This window comes from Myotis nattereri (assembly GCF_964212035.1).
Source record: "Myotis nattereri genome assembly, chromosome: 10".
Taxonomy (NCBI): Eukaryota; Metazoa; Chordata; class Mammalia; order Chiroptera; family Vespertilionidae; genus Myotis; species Myotis nattereri.
The window spans coordinates 48,552,371-48,570,662 of NC_138085.1; the positions used below are offsets into that span (position 1 = coordinate 48,552,371).

Genomic DNA, 18,292 nt, shown 5'->3' on the forward strand with positions numbered 1-18,292 from the left:
TTATTATTTTTTTAGAGAAAGAGGAAGGGAGAAGGATAGAGAGGAAGAAACATCGATGAGAGAGGAACTCATCAATCGCTTATATGCCTGGGGATCAAGTCCACAAGTCAGGCATGTGCCTTGACCAGGAATTGAACCAGCGACCTCTTGGTTCCTGGGTTGACACTCAACCACTGAGCCACACCAGCCGGGCCATTGGTTGATTCTTGTATGTGCCCTGACTGGAGAGCAAACCCACAATCTTGGTGTATCGGGATGACACTCTAATCAACTGAGCTACCTGGGCAGGAACTGGCTTGTTCTTCTTGAAGTAAGCATCAGTGAGATGTTTAAGGATTTTCACACCACTGGTATCAATTTTGGTGGAGGTGGCAATGAGGAATTCGATTGAGGGGCAGGGGCCCAGTCACGAGTAGCAAGCACTGCTCAGCTGCTTCAGGAAAATCACCCCCTTGCCTCTGTGGTGCCCAGTGGGCATGATCAGAGGGTCAAAGAGGTAATGCTGGCCCATAGTTTTCTCACATGCTGACTAAAGAGTTTCTTGCCGTGGCTCAACAGCTTCAGTAAGATAATATCTAGACATTTTGCAAAATTTTACCACTTAGATACCACCATTCTGGTTCTATGACAGCAGCAAGAACCTTTTCTTTTTCCTTTCAGTACTGGATTTAGTTGCTGAATACTTCCTCTCGTACATGGCCTTTCAGGAGTACATAGCCAATCAGGAATACCTGCCAATTCCTCTGACCAGGACAGGCTTTTGGCTGCAGTGGGACTTCCCCTCCTTAGGTATGTTGCTCTTAAGGTTATCTTTCTTAATCTAGCCACCAGCATCAGCCTCCCTTTTTAAAAATTTAAATTTATCGGGGTGACATTGATTAATAAAATTATACAGGTTTCAGGTATACAATTCTACAATACTTCATCTGCATAGTGCAGCCGTGGGCAAACTACAGCCCACAGGCCGGATTCGGCCCGTTTGAAATGAATAAAACTAAAAAAAAAAAAAAAGACCGTACCCTTTTATGTAATGATGTTTACTTTGAATTTATATTAGTTCACACAAACAGTCCATCCATGCTTTTGTTCCGGCCCTTCGGTCCAGTTTAAGAACCCATTGTGGCCCTCGAGTCAAAAAGTTTGCCCACCCCTGGCATAGTGTATTGTGCGTTTACCACCCCAAGTCAAGTCTCCTTCCATTACCATTTATCCTCCCTTTACCCTCTTCCTCTGGCAATCACCATATTGTTGTCTGTGTCCATGAGTCCTCCTTTTTTTGTTTTTCTTTGCTTAATCCCTTTACCCTTCTCACCAGCCCCCAACCTCTGCCCCTCTGACAGTTATCAGCCTGTTCTCTGTATCCATGAGTCTGATTCCACTTTGTTAGTTTATTTTGTTCATTAGTACTTGTCTTTCACTGATTGGCTTTTTTCACTTAGCATAATACTTTCCAGGTCACATCAGCCTTCTTGGCTTCAGCTTTCTTCTCCTTAGTGTCAGGCTTCTCAGCTCTTTATATATATATATATATGTTTATTGATTTTAGAGAGGAAGCGAGAGGGAGAGAGAGATAGAAACCTCAGCGATAGAGAGAACCACCAATCGGCTGCCCCTCCGCACGTCCCCCACCAGGGATCAAGTCCACAACCTGGGCATGTGCCCTTGACCGGAATCGAACCTGGGACCCTTCAGTCCACAGGCTGATACTCCACCCACTGAGCCAAACCAGCTAGGGCTGTACTAACTCTTGATGGTTAGCATCAGCATTAAATATTGCAGTAAAACAAGAGCACATCCTTTAAGTGTAATATTTAACACTATTAACACATTTTGACAAACCTAAATTGCTGGTGCCAGGGAGAATTCTATTCTCAGGCATAATTAAGAGCCAACCATTTGGCTAAACTCAACAGCCTGTATTTCAGCCACAAGTGATAATGTTAGCAAAGCAGGTGACAATGAGAAGACAAAGTCAAACTGGAAGTTATCCATTTCTTAAAGCAAACTAAAAAACTAACATTTATTCTCCCTTGAAAGCTTCTTGTAACAAGTCTGACAGAAATATAACCAGTGAGGGTTTTTCTTTCAGGCGCCAGCAATATGTATTATTACTACTTATTTTCATTCAATTTTAAATACTTGCCCTTCCCTCCACTCCCACCAACCTACTTCCCCTTCTGTGACAGGCCTCCCACCTAAGTTTCTACTCCCTCCACTCCCCGAGCTCTAATTATTTCCTCTTAATCCTTAAGAGTGTGGAAGTCAAATAAACTGCCTGGCCTTAATCAATGAGGGTTCTCCTTTCATTATCACTTACTATCTGATTATTAAATTATTTTGGCAGTCTCACTGAAAACCTTCACATCTCCTTATCTGCCTCTGTCCTTGTACAAAGTACTAAAACACATAGGTTTAAAATCATGTTAAAACTTGATGTCAACGCCAGAAAAAGCAAAAAACAAAGTCAGAATATAAAATATCTGCCCTTTGTCAGACCCACCGGCAGGTGAACCCCAGTCTGCATACTCTGTAGCCCCCCGCAGTTGACAAGTAGGTAGGTGCTGGCTGCTGTGGCACCAGGCAGAGTCCCAACCTCCACCCTCGCTCCTGGGTCAATAACTGGGATGGCAGTGGGCAGATCCGGGCCTCTCCATGCTGCCAGCCCTGGAGCTGCACAGCCAACCAATGGCTCTTGAGATGGCGGAGGAAGAGGAGGCTGCAGTGAGAGGTACAGTGTTGATAGAAAACAACCAGTGCATTGCTTCCATGGTTTCTAATCATGAGCCCAGGGACAAAACCCACAGCTACTGGCTCTATCTATCAGCCCACATGTGACAGTTTCCAAGAAAATAAAAGGAAGTGATTCAGATTCACCCCAAATGGAAGATGGTGAACAAGTAAAAATGAAGTCCTTCAGAGAAGCTCATAAATAAACCGAAAAGCAGAGCAGAGATAAAATGAGTAACCTGTCTGCCATGATCCCTCAGTGCAAGCCCACGGCACGAAAACTGAACACTCAGTTTTAAAGATGACCATTCAACACTTGAAATCTTTAAAAGGAATGACAAATTCTTATGCAGGAGATATTTATTGACCTTCATTTATTCAGGATAATGAGCTCAGACACTTAATCCTTAAGAGTGCAAAAGGCTTTCTATTTGTGGTGGAATGTGAAAGAGGAAAAATTCTCTTCATTTCTAAGTCCGTCTCCAAAATAATTAATGATCAAGTATCCAAAACAGGATATTTTCCTCACTATATTTAGTTTTTAGGTTTTTTGTGTGTTTTTAAAAGATTTTTATTGCCTGCAGAGAGAAAGGAAGAGGGAGAAGAAGAGATAGAAATATCAATGATGAGAATTATTGATCACTGGCTGCCTTCTGCACATCCTACCCTAGGAATTGAGCCCAAAACCGGGTCATGTGCCCTGACCGGGAATCAAACTATGACCTCGTGGTTCATGGGTAAATGCTCAACCACTGAGGCACACTGGCTGGACTTGTATTTGTGTGTGTGTGTGTGTGTGTATTTAAATATTTTTATTGATTTTTAGAGAGAAAGGAAAAGAGAAAGAGACAGAAATAGAAACATCAATGTGAGAGTGGAATATTGATCAGCCGCCTCCTACATGCCCCCTTATCGAGGATTGAGCCAGCAACCTGGGCATATGCCCTTTCTGGGAATCAAACCAGCAACCTTTTGGTGTATGGGACCATGTCCAACCAACTGAGCCAACTGGCTAGAGCTAAGTTTAGTTTTTTAAAACATATTTCAAAGACCTCTTTCTGAACCCTTTTCTTCCATTGGGATGTGGGATTAGTTTCTGCTAAATTAGAACTCCAAGAGATATGGAAAGAATTTGTGGAAAGAATATGGATGGCCCTAATCGGTTTGGCTCAGTGGATAGAGCGTCGACCTGCAGACTGAAAGGTCCCAGGTTCGATTCTGGTCAAGGGCATGTACCTTGGTTGCGGTCACATCCCCAGTAGGAGGTGTGCAGGAGGCAGCTGATCGATGTTTCTCTCTCATCGATGTTTCTAACTCTCTATCCTTCTCCCTTCCCCTCTGTAAAAAAAATCAATAAAATATATATTAAAAAAAAGAAAGAGTATGGATATTTATTACTGACAAGAGTGTTCACTTCTTGACCTTTTAGTAACTTGTTTTATTTTCCTGAATCTCAGCTTCCTCCTATGTAAAAAGTAGAAATGATTATATCTGTCTCTCAGGATGCAAAGACTAAATAAACATATTTGAGAGTGTCTTAAAAATAAAATATCTGCCCTAACTGATTTGGCTCAATGGATAGAGCATCAGCCTGAGGACTGAAGGGTCCTGGATTTGATTCCAGTCAAGGGTACATGCCCGGGATGTGGGCCTGATTCCCAGTAGGGGGCATGCAAGAGGCAGCTGACCAATGATTCTCTCTCATCATTGATGTTTCTATCTCTCTTTTCCTCTCCCTTTCTTTCTGAAATTAATAAAAATGTATTTTAAAAAAAGAATAAAAATAGTCAGTGCCCAATCACCCAGCTGAAGAATTAAACACTATTTTTGAAGCTCCTGTATCCCCTTTCCCAATTGCATTCTCTAATCTTCCCCCTTAGAGGTAACTGTTATCTTTGCAGTAACTTCTAGGAGTCACTTTTAATTACAAATGTTTCTTTGCTCCCATTTCGTGAAAAGACTACCCTTCCTCCACTGAATCACCTTTGCACCTTTGTTGAAATCAAATGACCATGTATACGTGACTCTATTTCTGGACTCTATATTCTATTGCATTGACCTATGTGTTTATCCTTTCTCATTTAATTGGGACCATAAATCAAATTACTTTGATTTGGTGGCTACACTGTGATCAGTATGTTTCTTTATTAATTGGGAATTGAAACAGTAATCAGCATCCTATATAGAAAATGGAACAAGAATCAGTGGAAATTAATTCTAGTACAAGTATCATCATCAATGAACTGAAGTTATATACCTCCATGTGTCTTGGGGATAAAGATACCTACCATGTGGGAGTATTGAAGGTCAAGTGAGAAAACATATAAAAACGCCTGGACTGAGTTACACAAATAATATATTTTTTCTAATTTTTCATTTAGAAGTCTAATATTAATTACTCATAAACACCAGTTTCCATCCTTTTTTCCCCATCTGAATATTAAAACTTGAACCTAGGACTTTAGCAATAACAAACAGCCCATCAAATTTGTATAAATTTGGTCATGATTTGTATCCTGATCAGCCATTATAGGAATGAAGCAGCTGTAGTCAAAATTTCCCCTCAGTGTCCCCTGGGAATTTAGGCATTTTAATAATCACTTTCATGCACATCTTTTGCTCTCTTCTCCTCCCTTAATCTATAGTATAAATACTGAAATGCTAAACAAATATCATTGTAAGAGTAAAGGCACACTAGTAAAGAAAAGAAAAAAAGATGAAGTGAGGGGTTTCTTTTCTGTTGGTCATTTCAGGAAATAATCGCGAAATCAGATTCTAGTTCTCCCTTCTCCAACTTTATCTTTAAAAAAAAAAAAAAAATGGGGACAAGAATCCTTAACCAATTCTAATTAAGTCCAAGTAATGTCATTTTTACTGCCAATAACCAGCCAAATTGACAGGGAAACAGCACTGTTAATTCAGATGCACTTCTAGAGTGGTAAATGGAAAGATGCAACCACTGCACCAACCCAATGGGTTTGTCACATCCTCCTTCATGGTGACTACTTCCCATTCTTATTTCTCTCTTTTAGTTTCATTTTCTTTCACAACTTTCCTTATTCTAATTTAATAATCAAATTGCATAAGAGAATTCAAATAATCACAGAGTTTTCCAGTTAAATGGTTCCTCCTCTTCTGAATTATACAGAAACATCTAGGTCAGTGGTCGGCAAACTGCGGCTCAGCAAACCGTGGCTCACAAGCCACATGCGGCTCTTTGGCCCCTTCAGTGTGGCTCTTCCACAAAATACCGGCTCTTCCACAAAATACCAACTTCTGCGCATGGGCCACGAAGTTTCAATCGCACTGTACATGCGTGCCCCCACGTGGTATTTTGTGGAAGAGCCACACTAAAGGAGCCAAAGAGCCGCATGTGGCTCGCGAGCCGCAGTTTGCCGACCACAATCTAGGTTAATTTTTGCCTTGAGCTATAATCTATCAAAATTTTTACTCAAAGGACTTTTATTAAACACAAATTAACAAGTATAATAAGCATCATGTCACATGATCTAAAATGATATAATTCTTGAGAGAGCATTTGAAATGAAAATAACAATTAAATTCTAGGTTCCCTTTAAAGTTAGTGCATACAAAATATCACTATTGTAATTTTTGTGTCATGGTGGTCTGTAGTTGTAATTAGTTTTGATTCATATATTTTGAAGCTCTGTATCCTACTGATAGTATTTCAAGTATCATCACCATTTACCATATAAAACAGCATATATTTTTACAATGAAAAATATTGATATAAGGCTGTTTTCCTTTTGAATTATATATTTTTTTCTCCATCCAGTACAGAATAACTTTAATAATACTGTATGAATTAAAGTAACTGGAAACTTGGGCTTCTGAGGACATGGTGGCCTTAAGAGACATAAAAATCTCCCTTCAAAGATATTTAGAAATGTTGGATAAATAAAACATAACCTTCTAAATAAATAGCTAAGTTCACAAAAAAGCAAGGGGGTTAAAAAATCAGAGAGCTGAAAACCAGTGATTTTAACTGTTGGGGAGCACACGAGACTTGGTTGGAAAGTTTGTAAGGAGGACAAACTTTCCAAGAAAAGGGAAGTGTGCGGAAGGCCGCCCACCCTGTTTATCAGAATTCCAACTTAGGGGAGTGCCAAAGATGGTGCCCCTAATTATCCCTTGACCTTTCCACACAAGCCTGTGAACGTGTAAAACCCCAGGTGTTTACTGGAATCCTTATGCTTAATCTTTGGGTGTCCTTGCTTAAAGGACACAGCAAACACATGTGTCCTTCCAATATTACTTACCCTACTGATTGCATCTAAAAGATAAACTTTATCTCAAACTGCTGCTACAATAAAAGCCTAATGAGGCAGGCAATCGAGGTTGTCTGGTTCCTTTAGACAGGCAGTCCCTTAGCCCTCTCTTTCACAGCAAATGTTATGTTGGAGTAATCTATTCATCTGTCACTCAGGGTCTGCTGGTCAGCCTCGGCATTTAATGATCACACAATACAGAAGAAAAGTCTTAGCTCCATACAAGGCAGGGAGGGAACTGTGATTCCTGGAAAAAGTTGCAAACTTCAGAGCTCTTTCTCCTCAGCAAAAGGATGAACAGCCAAAAATCTACTTTCCATGAGAGAAGATAACAAAGATCATGTGAGATCTCAATTAAAATTTATAAAGCACAGGAAGAAAAAAGTCACTTCGATGATTTATTTTGTGTGTCAACTTGACTGAGCTAAGGGATGCCCAGACAGATGGTAAACTATTATTTTGGGGTGTGTCTGTGAGGGTGTTTTTGGAAGGATTAGCATTTGAATTAGCTAACTAAGTAAAGAAGATGTGCTTTCAACAATGTGAGCAGGCATCATCAAATCCATTGAGGGCCCAAATAATACAAAAAGAAGGAGGAAGAGTGAATTCTCTCTCTCTCCTTCCTTGAGCTGGGTGGGACATCCATCTTAACCCTCAGACATGGGAGCTCTTGGTTCTTAAGTCTTTGGCCTCAGATTGAGAATTATACCATTGGCTCCCCTGGTTCTCAGGTCTTCTAACTAGCACTGAATTCTAACATGGGCTTTCCTGGTTCTCCAGCTTATAGATAGCAGAAAATAAATTTCTAGGCCTCCATAACTATATGAACCAATTCCTATAATAATTCTCATCTTATCTATACGTTACCCTGTTTGTTCTGTTTCTCTGGAGAACCTTGACTAAACCCTAGGTGATTATATATATATTTCATACATGTATATATACACATACATACACACACACACTCTATGTACATAAAAAATGTATCAACCATAATACCTCATTCACAAAAATCTTTCTCTGAGATAAAAGGCATGAATGACATCAATGTGATATCCATGGACATGCCCACTGTTCCTTGGAATTGGGTCAAATGTTTCCAGATGTCCTGTTAGACTGCATTATGGTCAAGCCAACCAGTTCAGTCATCCCTGAATTCAAGTGCTGAAGTCAATCAATCCCACAGGAACTCACTGAGCTCATTTAGACAACTGAAAAGAAGGAACTTGTCCTCTCTATCCTTTTTTTCCTTTTCTTTTTTTCCCAAAATTCCAACCTTAGATTTAATTCATTAGCCTCAAAAACTCATCTGGATCAAGAAGAGTTGAAAATATTATTTCTCCATCCACTGGAAAAGCGAGGTGGAAGTGTCATCCCATTTCTTTTCATTATACAAAACCCTATTAATCCCATAGCTGGTCTTAGTGTTCATTTCTTTTCCAGGGATCCCAACTTCTCAAGGTTTCATGTTCTGTTTCTATGGGTAGTATCCTATCCTAAATGCCCTACATTCCTAGGAAAACTTTTCTATTTAACAAAGTTTGTATCATTTTTTTCCTGTAACTGCTCCCACACTCATCTTCCTCTTATTATTTTGTGGCTCCTATTTCAATACTCTGATGCATTAAGAAGCATACACCTTGCCGAAACCGGTTTGGCTCAGTGGATGGAGCATCAGCCTGCAGACTGAAGGGTCGCAGGTTCGATTCCGGTCAAGGGCATGTACCTGGGTTGCAGGCACATCCCCAGTAGGAGATGTGCAGGAGGCAGCTGATGTTTCTCTCTCATCGATGTTTCTAATTCTCTATATCTCTCCCTTCCTCTCTGTAAAAAATCAATAAAATATATTTTTTTTTAAAAAAAGAAGAAGCATACACCTTTCTAAAGTGGTTAGGCATCAGACTTATAAATGGTAATATAAATCACACTTTTTCATCAGTCTAAGTTTCTGATGCCCGGACTTTTTTTTGAAGCCTGGAAGGATCTTCCATAAACATGACCTCCAGTCAGCTGTCCCTTTGACCCAAATGATAAAAGAAACTATAGTAACTAGTGAGAAAATAAACTCCAAACCGATACATGGAAATTCAAAAAAGAGAAGAGCTATGCAAATATGCTGACACACAGATCATGTCAGTTCTCTTTGTTTCCCCTAATCTTAGTCTACCTTCATCAAAGTTCTTATCAATAATATCCTAAAGACACTTTGCTAAAATTGGGATAAAACTGTTGAAATTTATTCCACTCAATGACTGTAAGAAACAGAAATCATGGTGTGACAGATTCCCATCTGTTCCTCTTATACGTTGTCCCTTCTTCCATAGTAGATTGTAGCTACCCAGAATAAAAACATGTTCCTCTCTCCCTTAGTAGCTAAGTATGGCCATGTGTCTAAGTTCTAATCAATGGGGAACAAGTGGAAAAATTGATGTGGCAGCTTCAAAGAATCTTTCGTAATGGACAAGAGATATGTATCTTTTGCTCCTTTCTTCTTTGACCCTTTCCTGTTGCCTGACGTATAGATATAATGGCCTCTTGGGCCATGAGGACAAGGATCACATCCAAGGGACAATGGAATGATCTAATGGAAAAGTCTCGGATTCTGACAGCTGTGTGGAACATAGCCTATCTCTCAAGTTTCACATAAAAGAGAAATAAACTTCTATCTTTGTAAAGCCTTTGTTAATTTGAATCTCTGTGACTGGCAGCTGAACTTAATTCCAACTAATAAAATAAGTAAATAAAAATAGGATGGTAAAAAGATTCCTTCTGAATGAGCTGCAGTCATGCCAGTAAAGCAGACTGAGGGGATGATACATCCTCTGAGGAAGGAAATATAATGAGGCAGTCTACGAGTCGTTTCTATAGAATAATAAGAGTCTTTTAAAAAGTGAACTCAGCACACCTGGTGTTGCTCAGTGGTTGAGCATCGACCCAGGAGATCACTGATTCAATTCCTGGCCAGGGAACATGGCCCGATTGTGGGCGCGATCCCCAGTGGTTGCGTGCAGGCGGAAGCCAATCAATGTTTCTATCGCTCTCTCCCTTCCCTTCCCCTCTCTCTAAAATCAATAAAAGCATATTTTAAAAAATAAAGAGTGAACTCAGCTGAGTGAATGAACTAAGTCTGAGTCATATTCACCAAATGCTGATTGATAGCTGTTATGAAGCCTAATCACATCAATGACTTGACCAAGTACACAAGCTTACTAACCGTTAATATGCTTTACTGAACATGTGACTTTAAAAACCTTTGGACTGCCCAGCCAGTGTGACTCAGTGGTTGAGAATCAACCTTTGAACCAGGAGATCACAGTTTGATTCCCAGTCAGGGCACATGCCTGGGTTGAGGGCTCGATCCCTAGTGGGGGCATCACAGTTCGATTCTCAGTCAGAGCACATGCCTGGGTTGAGGGCTCGATCCCTAGTGGGGGCACGCAGGAGGCAGCCAATCAATGATTCTCTCTCATCTTGATGTTTCTATCTCTCTCTCCCTTCCTCCCTGAAAACAATTTAAAAAAAAAAGAAAAAGAAACCTTTGGACTTTTTGCAGTGTGGCTCTCAATCAATTCCAATTCTGATAAACCATAGGAGACTTAAAAATCTATTTCTTAAACAATCACATCTAAGAAAATCTAAAGAACAATCACTCTCAACAGCATAACAAGACTAAACCAATGGGATACACTGTATTACTCAGAAATTTGTCAATTTAAAGAAAATATCCAGAGGCTTGAATGATTTCAATGTTATAGAAGACAAAGACTAAAGATGAGAAGAAAGTTTGTTATAAATCACTAAGACTGTCAATTAAGAAGACACAATATGAGGGGGGGATAAGCAGGAGAGAGGAAATGGAAAATATCTGTAATACTATCAACAATAAAAAATATATATTTAAAAAAAGAAAAAAGAAAAGAAGACATAATATGAAATGTTACACTTTTCAGCACAGCAATAAAATTTCTTAAAACTCTATAAAATGACTCAACCATTTAAAAAAATAGATGCTTCCTACACATTATTAGTTGAGATTAGAGAAGTATATATGATTCACTGAAACTTCAGAGACCTCTGGTGGTTTAAGTTAAATGGACTTTTGCAATAATCAAAAACTCCAGAGTATAAACTAATTGCTTGTTAATCTAGAAGTATATTAGGAAATATACTTAGCCTATCTAAAATGAGTAGCAATAAAATAAATAAGCTGCATCAAAAGCATAGAGCAAAGGATAATTTTTTTCTAACAACCTGTAAATTTCTTTACAATCTCATTAGAGGGGATTTCTGAACCAATAATATATGCAAATGGAAAATGAGTCACTGTCACAAATATTCAACTCACCCACAGATTTTAAGTAATTGAGTAACCAAGGTATATTTGTACTTTAATCCCACATTTAATCCCCTATTTCCTTAAGAAAAATGAAAGCTCAATTTCAAATAGCAATGAAATTCCTTGATGAGATCAAGTTCCAGAATATCCGTTACACATCTCCAAGGAAAAAGAAAATCTAATTTTTCTCAGCTTCATTTTTAACTGCCACATGACAATAAGTCAGCTTACAAAATGAAGTCTCCACAACAAAGCACGTGATCCTTTATCCCTCTCAGCAAGATTCTTCCTAAGTGATACATTCTTCCCCAAAACTGAACTATTCAAAGCTGAACAACAAAATGCAGTAGAGAGGAGAACAAAAGTGAGGAAAAAAAATAAAGGGATATGTTTTATTCCTATTATTCAACAAATGCAGATACAGAATTGTATAATGCATACATTATGTTTAAGGATTTATTTTGAAAGGCCCATAGAAAACTGAAAGGAAATATACCAAGTATTGACAACTTCACTGGGGTGGTAGAGATTAGTACTAGAGAGTTCCCTTTTTTCTGCTTTCAAATTTTCTCCAACATTAGTTTTATCACTTTTATATCCGAAAAGTGAAATTAGAAAAATAAAAAGTGGGAAAGCCTTTTAAAAATTAACCTCCTCTTTGATGAGAGAATCGCCTCTCATAACAGCTGACCATTCATTTGCTCATTAACGTAATAAGTTTATATTTGGTATCACTATACCTGATACTGTCATAAGGGACCTGTGATTCAACAATGAATAAGAATAGCATAGCCCTAACTGGTTTGGCTCAGTAGATGGAGCGTCAGCCTGCGGACTGAAAGGTCCCAGGTTCGATTCCGGCCAAGGGCATGTACCTTGGTTGCAGGCACATCCCCAGTAGGAGGTGTGTAAGAGGCAGCTGATCAATGTTTCTCCCTCATCGATGTTTCTAACTCTCTATCCCTCTTTCTTCCTCTCTGTAAAAAATCAATAAAATATATATTTTTTTAAAAAGAATAGCATAATTCCTAGTTTCATGGTCCTTAAAGTCTGGTGAAACAGACGCATAGATAACAGACAAGCAATACCAAATAGGGTGGCTTTATAAAAAGGGAAAGGGAGAAACATATATGGAAGGTAGGATAAGAGGGGAAGTATAAAAGGGACGTCAAGGGGAAAATCTCCAGAATTAAGGGACATTTGAGAAAAAGAATGAAAAGAAATCATTAGGCTATGTTTCTCAAGGTTAAGTACTTAAGCTTCTTCCTTGCTGTTCATATGAAGAATCACATAGTACTCCACCTTCTCTCTGACACCAGTTTACCATCTTTGTTTCAGGTTCCTTGTATTTCAGACCATAAGATAAACTGAATAACTTGTATATGACCAGGACAGAGAACACTCCAGAAAAGTCTATTCTGCCACTATTTCCAATCATGTGGTAGGTAGACTTCGTTGGACCTAACTTCCAGAAGTAAAATTCAAGTTAACTCAAATTTAGAGGTCAGGGACAAACAGGGACATACTATCTATATATTGGATACTACTAAACAACAACAAAAATCTAAAAACCTTTTCTTCTGAGATTAAAAAATTATTCCAAAGAGATTTGGTTTTAAAAAAAAATAGAGAGAGCAGCTAAGAAATATGAAATAAGACAGTGAGGGAGAAACCAAGATGGCGGCATAGGTTAACGCCGGAGATTGCTGCCTCGAACAACCACTTCAAAAAACAACTAAACGACGGAACGGACATCATCCAGAACCACAGGAAGGCTGGCTGAGTGGAAATTCTACAACTAGGAGGAAAGAAAATATCATACCCAGACTCAGAGGAGGCGCAGTGCTGAAGTGAAATACTGAGGTGCGGGATGCGCGCAGAGCGGGCTGGCGGCGGAGGGCGCGGTTGTTGTTTTCAATCGGGAGGGAGTTTCAGACTCTGAGCTCCAGATCCAGGCGAGTCTCTAGGGACTCAGACTCAAACGGGAGAAGCGGGACTGTCTGGCTTTGGTCGGAACTCGAAGGCAGCTTTCTCTCCAAGGTTTGCAGTGGTTGCTGGGACTCTGTGAGGCAGAGCCCCTAGGGACGGAACTGAGAGCAGCCATAATTGCTCGCTCCGGCCCACCCTGTAGATCCCTGGGGACCCGCCCCGCCCAAGCCCTGCGCAGAGCCATTTGCCGGATAGCCTCAGGCAAACGCTAGATTAGCACCGCCCTAGAGATCCAGCACAGAAGCTCTCCCACTACAGACACAGCGGACTCTCATAGCCAGTTAGCCTGGAGGTCAAATCACCCCCGGTATTGCCGACAACAATCAAGGCTTAACTACAACAAGACTGCGCACAAAGACCACTAGGGGGTGCACCAAGAAAGCATAATAAAATGCGGAGACAAAGAAACAGGACAAAACTGTCAATAGAGGATATTGAATTCAGAACCACACTTTTAAGGTCTCTTAAGAACTGTCTAGAAGCCGTTGATTAATGTAGTGAGATCCTCAAGAAATCTAATGAGACCCTTGATGTTATGATAAAGAACCAACTAGAAATTAAGCATACACGGACTGAAATAACGAATACTATACAGACTCCCAACAGCAGACCAGAGGAGCGCAAGAATCAAGGTAAAGATTTGAAATGCGAAGAAGCAAAAAACACCCAACCAGAAAAGCAAAATGAAAAAAGAATCCGAAAATATGAAGATAGTGTAAGGAGCCTCTGGGACAGCTTCAAGCGTACCAACATCAGAATTATAGGGGTGCCAGAAGATGAGAGAGAGCAAGATATTGAAAACCTATTTGAAGAAATAATGACAGAAAACTTCCCCCACCTGGTGAAAGAAATAGACTTACAGGTCCAGGAAGCGCAGAGAACCCCAAACAAAAGGAATCCAAAGAGGACCACACCAAGACACATCATAATTAAAATGCCAAGAGCAAAAGACAAAGAGAGAATCTTAAAAACAGCAAGAGAAAGAAACTCAGTTACCTACAAGGGAATACCCATACGACTGTCAGCTGATTTCTCAACAGAAACTTTGCAGGCCAGAAGGGAATGGCAAGAAATATTCAAAGTGATGAATACCAAGAACCTACAACCAAGATTACTTTATCCAGCAAAGCTATCGTTCAGAACTGAAGGTCAGATAAAGAGCTTCACAGATAAGGAAAAGCTAAAGGAGTTCATCACCACCAAACCAGGATTATATGAAATGCTGAAAGGTATCCTTTAAGAAGAGGAAGAGGAAGAAAAAGGTAAAGACACAAATTATGAACAACAAACATGCATCTATCAACAAGTGAATCTAAGAATCAAGTGAATAAATAATCTGATGAACAGAATGAACTGGTGATTATAATAGAATCAGGGACATAGAAAGGGAATGGACTGATTATTCTTGGGGGGAAAGGGGTGTGGGAGATGGGGAAAGAGACTGGACAAAAATCGTGCACCTATGGATGAGGACAGTGGGTGGGGAGTGAGGGCGGAGGGTGGGGTAGGAACTGGGAGGAGGGGAGTTATGGTGGGAAAAAAGAGGAACAAATGTAATAATCTGAACAATAAAGATTTAATTTAAAAAAAAAAAAAAGACAGTGAACTGGAGTCTGAGCATTTAAATAGAACCCCAGCCACTGTCCCTTCTTCCATTGTAGACTGTAGCTACCCAGAATAAGAACATGTTCCTTCCCCCTATTATGCAGAAGCATCTTTAGTGAACAGAAACTGCTGCTCTTTTTTAATCTCCGACTGGCCAAGATACAAGCTATTCCCTTTGCCTAAAGCTATACCCAGTATCACCGGCTTAGCTGGTATTTCCAAAGGCAGATCTTAAGATGATGATAGGGCTTAGCTTCTTTGAATAAAACAATGTGTGTTTAGTGGGTGAAATACTCTACACTCAGTGTTCCTTGATCCAAAGTTCCTTAGTGGATAGTTAAACAATCTTCTCAAGTGTCTAAATCTTCACAGAAAAAACATGTTTGGAGCATTGTTTGGCCTTAATAATAAAACAAGGTATTTCAATTTCTCATAAATAACCTGAGAGGTAAAAATATTAACTGGTTTGATATCTCATTCATTAAAGGGTTGTTTTTACCCAGTGGCACCATTACCTCAGCACCAGCATATAAAATACATAAAACAGTTATTATTCAACTTCTTTTATTAATAAAACAGGCAGAAGAAAACACAAACCAACTTTACAAATGTAATTTATCAAAGAGAACCAGAATTATTTTTAATTTTAAAAAAATCATGGATCCAAAATTTTTGATCTAGAGAGTAAAATAATTCATTTAAAATAAACAAAAGTGATGAATAAAAAAAGTTTCAGGCTGAAGCACATCATATGTTGGATGATGGCACCTACTAACTAATATTTGTCATGGATATCTGGAGGAAGAACAATGTTTCTGGTGGTGTGGACCAAAAAGATCCTCATAATCTCTTAGGTTTATGCACAGCAGTGTGAAGAGGAAAATGGTGATCAATGGTTAAGGGGAAAAAATCCTATACTAAAGAATAGGGCACAAATAAAAAGCAAGTTGACAAGGGTATATTAAAGCCCTCAGCAAAGCAAATCAATGCTGGTGATATATTATTCCAAAGATTCCAACCTTAACTTTCTTCCTGAAATATCCTAGCTTAGTCTTTTGAATTTTAATTTTTAGGTATATTATGTCTAATTTCACCATGAAAAATAAAAGCAAAGTAGGATGCACTTGACATAATTATAAAGGGAAACTATTCTGAAAAGTAAAAGATATGTTTCATTAATGAATCTTGATTGAGAGAACATAGTTAGGAAAAAGAAAATGAGTTTTACAACCAGGTAGAATTGTGCTTGACGCTCTAACCCTCCATACTTGAGTTGTGTGACCTTGAGTACACTGTTTAACATCTTTGAAACTCTCCTCATTTATGTACCTTACAACATTTAAGAACTGACACATAAGCAGTACTCAATAAATAGGTATTGTTATACTTATTATGGAGTTCTTTTTAAAATATATTTTTATTGATTTTAGGAAGGTAGCAAGAGGGGGAGAGAGACAGAAACATCAATGATGAGAATCATTGATTGGCTGCCTCCTGCACGCCCCCTAGTGGGGAACGAGCCTGCAACCCGGGCATGTGCCCTTGACTGGAATAGAACCTGAAATCCTTCAGTCCACAGGCCAACACTCTATCCACTGAGCCAAACCAGCTAAGGCTTATTATGGAATTTAAAAATTTTTCCAAAGAGAACTAGTTGGTCAATAAAATATGTTACTGTGCTATAAAATACCTAAACAGTTAAGTTCCTAATTCCTATGGAATTCTTAGTTCTTAGAATTTTTGTTCAGTAGAAAGAGTTTTAACAAAGGAAAAAAGAACATTTCTTTTCAGGTATTTAATTTTGTTAACTTCAAGAAGATAGGAAATACTACCCTTCTGGCATATCTTACATTTAATACTTGATAGGCAGGTAAATTATTTGTCAGACTAGAGGCCCAGTGCACAAATTTATGCAGGGCAGGATCCCTAGGTCTGGCCAGCAATCAGGTTCCCTGCCTCCCAGCCTCCCACCCTTACCACCCGTGTGTCGCCACTGCGCAGTTGCCCCTCCCCCTGCTCCCTCAGCGCCCCACTGCCGCTGCTGGTCGCCCACCATGTTCCGCGCCACCCCCTGGTGGTCAGCACACGTCATAGTGAGCAATCGAACTCCCGGTCTCACGGTTGAACTCCTGAGGAGACACTGTGCATATTAGCCTTTTATATATATAGATAGGACTGTGCTTTCCTATATGTCCATAACTATTTACCAGAAACTGGCCAGCTATTCTCAAAACTGTAACTTGGGCTGGTGGTGTGATGCAAGGAATACCTTAATTCCCCTAATATTTAAAATGCATATGCCATGCAAGAGGTGGATAATTAGCAAGCACCACCTAACCCTATAATGCTATTCTCACTTCCTCTCTTTGCATCAAATTGGCTAATCAACTTCTTAAAGAGAAGTCATTCTAATACTCCATCAAGTAAAAGAGAAAAGCTCAGACTTTTTCTATTTAAGGCTAAAACACAATTACTGAGCCATTTTTGAATGAGATCTATTCTTTATGTTTGTCCCTGTAATTTCACAGGCTATGGAATTTAAACAAATACATAGGATAGGATGGTTTCCTGAAGAAAACATGGAGCTTGTATTCCCTGCTTGAGGAAAAAAGAAAGTAAAAGGCATCAACACAACTAAGCAGAATAACTTAACATCAGATTCAGAAATGTGCTAACACAAATTTCAGGCACAATTTTTTGGCCCTTCAAAGACTGAAAATAAATTCAAGCATTGTGGACTTTTCCTCTTGGGAATGCAGAGATAGCTAAAGTTTTTCTAAGCTAAACTTCATTTATCTAATTATATTCTTAGAAACTATGAAAAAAAATCAATATACATTTTTTAAGATATACATACATACATACATTTGTTTGTATGTGTGTGTGTATGTATATGTTTATAAAGTCATTGTTTCCCACTAGAAATCAATTTTAAGGAAGTTTGCCAACAAAACTTTTTTTTTAAAAGAAGAGATAAAAATACCCTAGGTGACAGAAAATTGGAAAAGGAAAGTCTGTAGTTATTCTTTAAAAAGTCTACAGCCAAATTCAAAACTATTTGAATTCCTGTTACTGGGAATTGCTGCTATTGTTAACAGTACCTTTATTATACTTTTTAAAATTAAAAATGTTTTTATTGATTTTGTAGAGAGAGAGGAAGGGAGAGGGAGAGAGAGAAACATAAATTGGCTGCTTACTGCACGTCCCCTTCCTGGGGATTGAGCCTGCAACTTGGGCATGTGCCCTGACTGGGAAACAAACCAGGGACCTTTTGGTGCATGGGACAACGCACAACCAACTGAGCCACACCAGCCAGGGCTTCAGTATACTTTCTGATTCATCATTT

General features: G+C 39.1%; 1 protein-coding gene and 1 pseudogene across 2 annotated transcripts in view; both read right to left on the bottom strand.

The window, feature by feature from the left end:
* COMMD1 (copper metabolism domain containing 1) overlaps positions 1-18,292 on the bottom strand; it is an 80,528-nt gene that overhangs the window by 35,600 nt on the left and 26,636 nt on the right. The gene's annotated exons all lie outside the window — the stretch shown is intronic.
* LOC308526353 (large ribosomal subunit protein eL6-like) lies at positions 37-1,992 on the bottom strand (annotated as a pseudogene). The gene is made up of 2 exons: positions 1,894-1,992; positions 37-820 (listed from the first exon to the last, which is right to left on the bottom strand). The product of its transcript is annotated as a large ribosomal subunit protein eL6-like (transcript).